General features: G+C 42.2%; 1 protein-coding gene across 1 annotated transcript in view; it reads right to left on the reverse strand.

The window, feature by feature from the left end:
- Window positions 1-8,284, reverse strand: part of rerg (RAS-like, estrogen-regulated, growth inhibitor) — a 50,722-nt gene extending 42,438 nt beyond the window's left edge. The window contains exon 1 of the mRNA XM_030045656.1: window positions 7,909-8,284. The gene's annotated coding sequence lies outside the window, so the exon portion shown is untranslated. The remainder of the gene's footprint in view (window positions 1-7,908) is intronic.

Raw genomic sequence — 8,284 nt, forward strand, 5'->3', positions numbered from 1 at the left:
TGAAAATGACTTTGATTTTAATTATTTGTCACTTCAGTCTCAACACGTTTTAGAAATTTTTCACTGGAAATGACAGGAAGTTTAATAGTAACAACAACAACAACAACAATAATAATAATTTTGCGACACGTTATAAAGTGACGCTAATGAATGAATTTTCGCCGCTTCCCATTCACTGTCTACGTAGCCGGCGTCCTCCACATTTGCATGAGATCGATGGGATTCTAAAATACGTAAATCACAGGCGGCTGTTCGTCGCCTCTCAAAACTTTCAGCCAAACTCATAAAACCAGGCAGTCAAGATGTGAAACTGAACGTAACACAGCAAACGCAGGGCCTTTTTTCTTCACAGCATCAATTCAGAAACCAATTTCAGTGGATAGTTTGGGAGAAATTTGAAGTTCCTGGACAACTGCTGTGTTGTTTTCGGATTAAAAAACCATGAAGCAGATACATGCTCTCCAATTTTATTCTTATATTTTTTTTATTCTCAGGAAGGAGGGAAACTGCTAAGATACAGACAATCCACAACCAGCAATGGATCAAAAGTAAATTATTGGTCTTTTTCAGGGTTTCCAGAGTTGTTTAGTAAACATTCCCACTAGCTTCAACTTTTACTCACCAGTGGACAAAACAATACTGTAAAACCCTTCAACATGACTGGATGTTTGCTGATCTTTTTCTTAAATTCGCTCAAGGATTTTTAGGACATTCAAGCAACTAATGGAGTTTGACCAAAAGCCTTTTGGTACTATTTCAGTCAACTTGCAATTTAAGAGCAGCTGTGGTTTTAAAGTAGAAGTTCCCTAATATTTATTCAGGGTCAATCACCATTTGAATTAAAGGACAAACATGAAATATACATTTCCATCGCTTTTACGCAACAATATTCATCAGTTTGTTGTCCTGGTTCAGTCACTGTAGTAACATACTAAATATCACAAAATGAAATCACTGAATTTTACCATTTTAACATGTTTCTGAAACTGTTTCACAATAAAAGCTTCATAGGAAATGAATGGAGTGTGTCCAGTGAAACGCTAGAGGGCTTTTGACTGACAGGAAGTGTTGAAACTGTAAGAGTAGCATTGTCTGCAGTGTTAAACTGGAATACACCAAACTATGACAGTTTGTATTGTCGCCCTCCTGGCCTTTCATGTCTGAAAACACCTGGGAAGTCTTGGCATTTTTATAGTTTCTCCAGTTGACTTTTTGTAACAGCGTTGGACCATATTTCGATTAAAACTTGGTCTCCTCTCCTCAGGTGCTGCCACAGCTTATTTTTCCTTTTACTTGTTCTGACGACAGCCTGATGGACTTAACTGGTCCTAAAGTCCAAATCATCCAAAAAATGTTTTCACATTAGATACAAACCAACCTCACCGTTAATTTTGGTTTGGATTAAACTGGAAAGTCCGAAAGTCCAGATCACACGGGGCATGTAGTTTTTTTTTTTTTTTTTTTTTTGTTATGGTTAGATTTAGGATGAGGTTTAATTAGAAAAAGGTGAAAATTCAAAGGTGAAAGACACGGTGCAAAAGGAAGCGTCTATGTGGGAGATGTGGGAGAGAAACAGAGAGAAAGAGAAAAAGTAAGAAAGACAGAGGAGCTAACAAAGCAGGCAGAGTGTCGAATTATCCTCAGAGAGAAAACAGAGGCGCGTCCTGACAAAACAAGCGAGCAGGGATCTGTTCAATAAGAAAAACACCCCAGCTGTGCCGTTTGTTCACCAGATAATTGATGCTAAAAATCTGCCCCAAAAACACACTCCGTTCCTCTGCTGGCTGCTGTTCCAGCTCTCTCCAAAAAAACAAGCAGACAGCAAATAAAATCTAATTGAAATCTGCAGCCGGACGAGACCACAGGAATCCTGGGAAAAAGAAGCGTCGCCGGATTACAACAACAACGGCAACAACACAAAAACAAACCGAAAGAGCAGTTTGTTGTAACAGGATTTAACTGTGAATCCATGCGTGTTAAGTTTTTTTCTATTACATTTAATGTCATTATTTTTGTTTTTTTCTTTACTTTTTTTGTCTCCTCCAATGTGAAGGATATTACATTACGTTATAATATACATTTTAATGTAGTCTGTGTGACATTTGATTTGTTGTTCAGATTGTGAAATGACGGAGCTAGCTTATTCCAGTTGGACTGTTTTCAGGTGAATAAAAACACAGTTTGCCCCCGAACATCTTTTTCAGGTTCTCATTATGTGCTACATAGAGCTGGGGAACACAGGACCCTAGAGCCTGGGAATATAGCACTCTGGGAGCATAGGATCCTGGGAATTTAGGACCCTAGAACTTGGAACCCTGGGAATATAGGAAGCTGGAAACATACGACTTTGGAACTAAGGACCCTGGGAACACCAGGTTTTGGAAGCTAAGGACCCTGGGAACATAGGATTGTGGGAACACAGGATCCTGGGAACTTAGGGTCCTGGAACTTAGGACCTTGGGAACTTGGGACCCAGGGAATATGGAACTCTGGAAACAGGATTTTGGGAGTTAAGGACCCTTGGGCCATAGGACCTTAAGAACTTAGGACCTTGATAACCATGGACCCTGCGAACACAATATATTGGGAACTTAGTGCCCTGAGAACTTAGAATACTGGGATCCTAGGACCCTGAGAACATAGGACCTTGGGAACTTTTGATCCTAGGGAGGACAGGTCCTGGAGAACAAAGGAACATAAAACCTTGGGAACCTAGGACCTTAGGAACTTCAGACCTTGGAACATATGATCCTTGGAACACAGGACACTGGGAACTTAGAACCCTAGGAATATAAGGCCCTGGGAACATGGGATCTTGGGAACTTTGGATCCTTGGATCTGAGGAGCTTGGGAACTAAGGATCATGAGAATTTGGCACACTGGGCAATACAGGACCCTGGGAACACAGGACCCTTGGACATAGGACTCTGGAAACATAGGAAAGACTCCCAATACTGCTAGCTGTGCCAACAATGGCAAACACAGTCTTGGTAGAGGAAATATCGGACAATATTTCAGGAATGGGCAAAGTGTTCATGCTAATTCTTTTTAAACAAAACTTTTAGAATTAGAGACCATGGCCAGTGTGGTGAAACTTACGACCCTGGGAACTTAGGACCCTGGAACTTAGTACCCTGGGAACATAGGAGCTTGGGAACCTAGGCCCATGGGAACCTACGAGCTTGGGAACCTAGGTCCTTGAGAACCTAGGACCTTGGGAACATCGCAGCTTTGGAACCTAGGACCTTGGGAGCCTAGGAAGTCTTTTAGATTTAAGTCGTTTTCAAATTTGAAAAGTTATGATGTGGGCAGACGGGCACACCATGAGAGAGATCAGTCATGTAGCATTTCAAGACACCTGGTCACAGGACAGGAAGTTGTGCAGTGTGAACAGAGCAGTGTGTAATGTGTGCACTTGGCCTTAGTCGCTCCTGCTTGAAACAGGATGCAGCAAAGAATCATGGGATATAAGTGAGATCAGCTCGCGTGGCCAGCAAACCCTGCCTGGATAAAGGTTAAAAACAACAAAAAAAAAAATGTGTGTGTGCGCCAGAAACGAACCTTAGACTTCACACACACACACACACACACACACACACGAGTTCTGCTAACCTTTACCCCTTTGTACTAACACACACACACTCACACACACACACACTCGTCCATATATGGCGTGGTTGTGCTTTGGCTCTGTGTGGCTCGAGTGGAGGTTGATCGCCCCTCTCTCTCCCTCTCTCCCTCTCGCTCACCCAGCAGGGGTCGAGAGAGAAGCTGTCAGCAGGTTTAAAGTGACGAGCTGTCTGTCTGCGTGTCTCTCTCTCTCTCTCTCTCTCTCTCTCTCTCTGTCGACCTCCAGGTCTCTCTATCATCTCTCTCTCTCTCTGTATTTCTGTCTACCTCGTCTCTCTACACATCTCTCTCTTTTTGTATAACTTTGTCTCTCGCTCTTTCTATTGCTGTCTCTCTCTCTTAACCTTCCGAGTCTGGACTGCTGTCTCTCTCTCTCTCTCTCTCTCTCTCTCTCTCTCTCTCTCTCTCTCTCTCTCACACACACACACACACACACACACACAAACACACTCATAGACACACACACACACAATTTTGTGTTTTTTTTATTCCAATGAATATCTTTTCATTCAGCTTTCTCCTTGCCTTATTTCATGCTTTCATGCCCTCACTCTCACTCTCTCACTGTCTCTATCCCTTGTGCGCACACACACCCACACACACACACAAACTGACACACACACACACACACACACACACACACACACTCACACACACACACACACACACACACATGCACAGCAGGGAAACACCAGTGGGAGGAGGAGGAATCTACAGCAGAGTCTCACTGCCGCCGCCAACATCACTCTGGCTTTTTGCCATTTATGGCCAAACATACACACACACACACACACACACACACACACACACACACACACACACACACACATACACACACACTCATGCATACACACTACGGCAGCATGATGAAGTCACCTGCAGGCTGGATAGAGCGACAGAGTTAAGTGGCTTCTAATTTGTCGTTTGGGATGAAGCAAACCGACGTCATGACGACAAATCAAAGCCATCTGGAGCTTTCTGATGTTTCTGAAGTACTGACAACACAAAGTACTCACTACTTAACATGATAACTACACTACAGTATACTAAAAATACTAACTACACAAAGCGTTAACTACAACTACATAACTACAATGCAGTTCTGAGCCTGAAAATTCTAACTAACTCAGGACAAAAAAAGTACACACACTGTTACAGTACAGACTCAAAACAATATAACAAGTACTAACTATAGTACTACTTTACAGTAACAGGACAGAAAGTACCAACTACAGTAGTATGGTAACGTAACAGGACAAAAAATGCGAAACAAAAAGTACTAACTACTATACAGTGCTGAGACTAGAAGTACTGACTACAGCAGTAACTACAGTACTAACTGCAGTACAATCCCAATGCTAAAAGTACTAACTACAAGGCACTGACTGATATTGATTTTTCAAGGCTGATACAGATACAGATTATTAGTAATCCAGGACACCGATAACTGTATTACTGATAACTATTCATTTGTAGTAAATTTTAAAATTGCAGCGTCATAATTTACAATGTTAGAAACCGAACCCACGCAACAAATGCTTCATTAAAATTATTTTAGTCTTAAAACATCTGAAAAAAAAAAAACGAGCTATTGAAAAAACTTCAATACCAAGAAAAAAAAGAAGAAACTGAAAATCAGTGGGAAAAATTTTTTAGCAAAAATTACCTGTAAATACATAAAATAAACCGATTAAGTACAAGAAAACTGAATTCTAAGACTCTAATTAAAACCAGTGTGATGAATATTACAGCTCAATATTCTGTTTCACCATGATTCATTTTGTGTGTGTGTGTGTCATTTCACCTTGGCACCAATGAATACCGGATGCGTTATTTATTTATTTATTTTATTTTATTTTATTTTTTTGAGGTGCCACCATCCAAACAGCCATCCCCACATAAACTGAGAATTCCCATTCCAGCTTTATTTTCCTTCCCTCCTGTGTGCCAGCTTGCTGTTTTTTTTTTTTTTTTTTTTTTTTTTCTGGTGTCATGTTTAGCCCTGAGTCAGCAGCAGGCAGGGCTGTGGGCGTCGCTGCGGTCTGGGCCAGATTACAGCCCTGCGAGCTCCAAACCTGCACCACCGCTGCTATAGAAAGACAGTCGCAAAAACCGCAGGCCTGTCATCAAACTCTGGGCAGCAAACTGGCGCTCTGCCTCCGAGGGCCTGCTTACTCCGACCGAGCCCAGCCAGATCTGAGAACACGTGACCCAACAGGTTACACTCCTGTTTTTTATTATCCCATGATCCCCCAGCGCAGAAGATTTGGAGATGGTCAAACTTTACATTCAACTTCAAGTACAACTATAGAAACCTTATTTAAGTTCCTTATCTATGCAATCATGTATATACTTAATTCCATCTGTATATTTCATTTCATATTCATTCATGTATATTTTTAGTTTTTAGTCTTTATAGTCTTTATTGTATATATTTAGCCTTTATTCTATTTTATTTAACTTTATTATATGTTTCTACTGTTGCTGCTGGAACACCAGAATTTCCCTGGTTGGGATCAATAAAGTATATCTATCTATCCATCTATCTATCTATCTACACAATATTAATGTGTTGATCTAAGGTCTTAAAACTGTCTTCCTGTTAATCTGGTTGGAACTTTTCTGGGCGTGTGCAAGTCCAGATAAGAGGAAAAAAAAATGCATATAATTTGAACTTAACTGCGTCACTTCCTTGACTTTCTTTCTTTATTTTTTTAGTCTAAGGAGTGTGTGAATGTGATCATTTCAGGAGAATGGAGCCTGTTTTCCACTGATGTCTCAAGTGGAAACGCTGACTAACACTGACAGGAAATGTCACATTAAGTTAGCCCAACTTAAATAAAAGCTTTTCATGATGTTAATTAGAATCAGAATGTGTGGTGTTACTTGATTTTCTGATTTCAGTAATGTTGTGCTCTTAAGATAACAGTGAAACCTCTGATAGGAAAAGTCAGTTTACCAGCCATTAGCATGCACTTTGTTGATAAGCCCATGTGAAACTGTATGCACATTCTGTTTACTTAACCTCTTGTACTCTGATTTTCCCTTCGATTTCTCCTAAGTAGCTCCAAAGTTAGAAAAAAACGACCACTCCCTGCTGGCTGCAGCTTCACTACAGCTCCATCACACTGACACTGAGTGAAATATTCAAAGCCAAGGTGCCGTTGTTTTATGGCTGCAGAATCACATCAGACAGAAAAGATCTCCATGTCTCGTGAATCAATTTAGACACATTTCCCTGGAATTCAGCAGCACATGTTTGGGATCTCGGGATCTCCACGGGAATTTAAAATAAAGTTCTGTGGGTTTTAAGCTCAGCCGCACGGCGATGACAAACACACACATGGGAGAGCTGGAGAGGTTCCTGTGTTTCAGTGTTAAAACAGCACTAAAACACTAATATTTCTGTAGAGTTTATATTTTGTTTGATTGAAAAGAGGATTCCTCTCCTCCCATGTGACCCAACTGCTGAATGTTCAGATATTTTGTCTGCTGTATAACTTGATTATTTTGTAAACAGCATAATAAACTGCCCTCATTGGGACATTAAAGTTGTTGTTTTTTTTTTTTTTTCTGAACTACAGTCTTGCCAAGTGAAATCAAACCAATCCTCTTCTCTCCCCTCTGCTGGTGTCCCTCTTGGAACCCTCTTGGGAACCCTGTGAGGGCCCCGGACCCCAGTTTGGAAACCGCTGGCTGGCTGACCCCCTTCTCCACTGAGATGTGAGCTATTATGCAACACAGAGAGCAGCTCCTGAATGCAGATTGAGTCCTGGAGAGGCTGAAGTGGAACAGAGCTGCATGTTCACCAAGATTAAGATTTAAACTCACAAAATTCTGTTTTTCTGCTTATTCATTTTGGCATTCGCTGCTTTATTTGTGTTGAGTCTGTTTCCATTTTGTGCCCCCAAATGCCTGGTGGATATAACCAACTTTTATAAAGGACAGAGTACTGTTCTCCTCACAGAAAGAGAAAGCCTAATCTAATGTAATGGGAGATAAACGAATAGCACAAAGTGATACAAGGCCATTATAAAGTCACTGGAACTCCCTGTGGGAATGTCATATCAGTCTCAGTGATTTCCAGTGATTTCCGAGGTTCTACATCTGATCCTCTCCCTCCTGACTGACATTTCAGAGGTTTTCTCCTTTCGGCTTTTCATTGCGGAGCATTGCGGCGCTCCCTCTCTCCCTCTTTCCCTCTCTCCTTCTCTCTCTCTCTATCTCCAAAAGCGATGCGCCTAATGTGAAAACAGGCTGGCGGGCAGGCAGACTCACCGGATCCGACTGGATGCTGCGACAAGCTCCCGGTGGCCAAACGCTGAGCAGGATGAGGAGGATAAATGCGAAGAGAGAAAGTTGACAGGTCCGCCGATCGAAGACGACGCGTTTGACCTTCCCAAATGCGCCAGATGCGGACGCAGCGCGCAGGCGGACGGGCAGACGCACGGATGGAGAGATGGATGGATGTGGATGGACAGACTGATGGAGGGATACACACAGAGACGGATGGTTGAGCAGATCCTCTGGACCCCGGGGCGAGCAGAGACCGACCGGCAGCTCAACCCGGGATGAATGAATCAGTGAGAGCGGAGGATCAGGGGAAATACACGGAGTGGAGCCGCCGCGCAGCGCTGCGTCTGCATGCCGCTGC

This window comes from Myripristis murdjan, chromosome 23 (assembly GCF_902150065.1).
Source record: "Myripristis murdjan chromosome 23, fMyrMur1.1, whole genome shotgun sequence".
Lineage (NCBI taxonomy): Eukaryota > Metazoa > Chordata > Actinopteri > Holocentriformes > Holocentridae > Myripristis > Myripristis murdjan.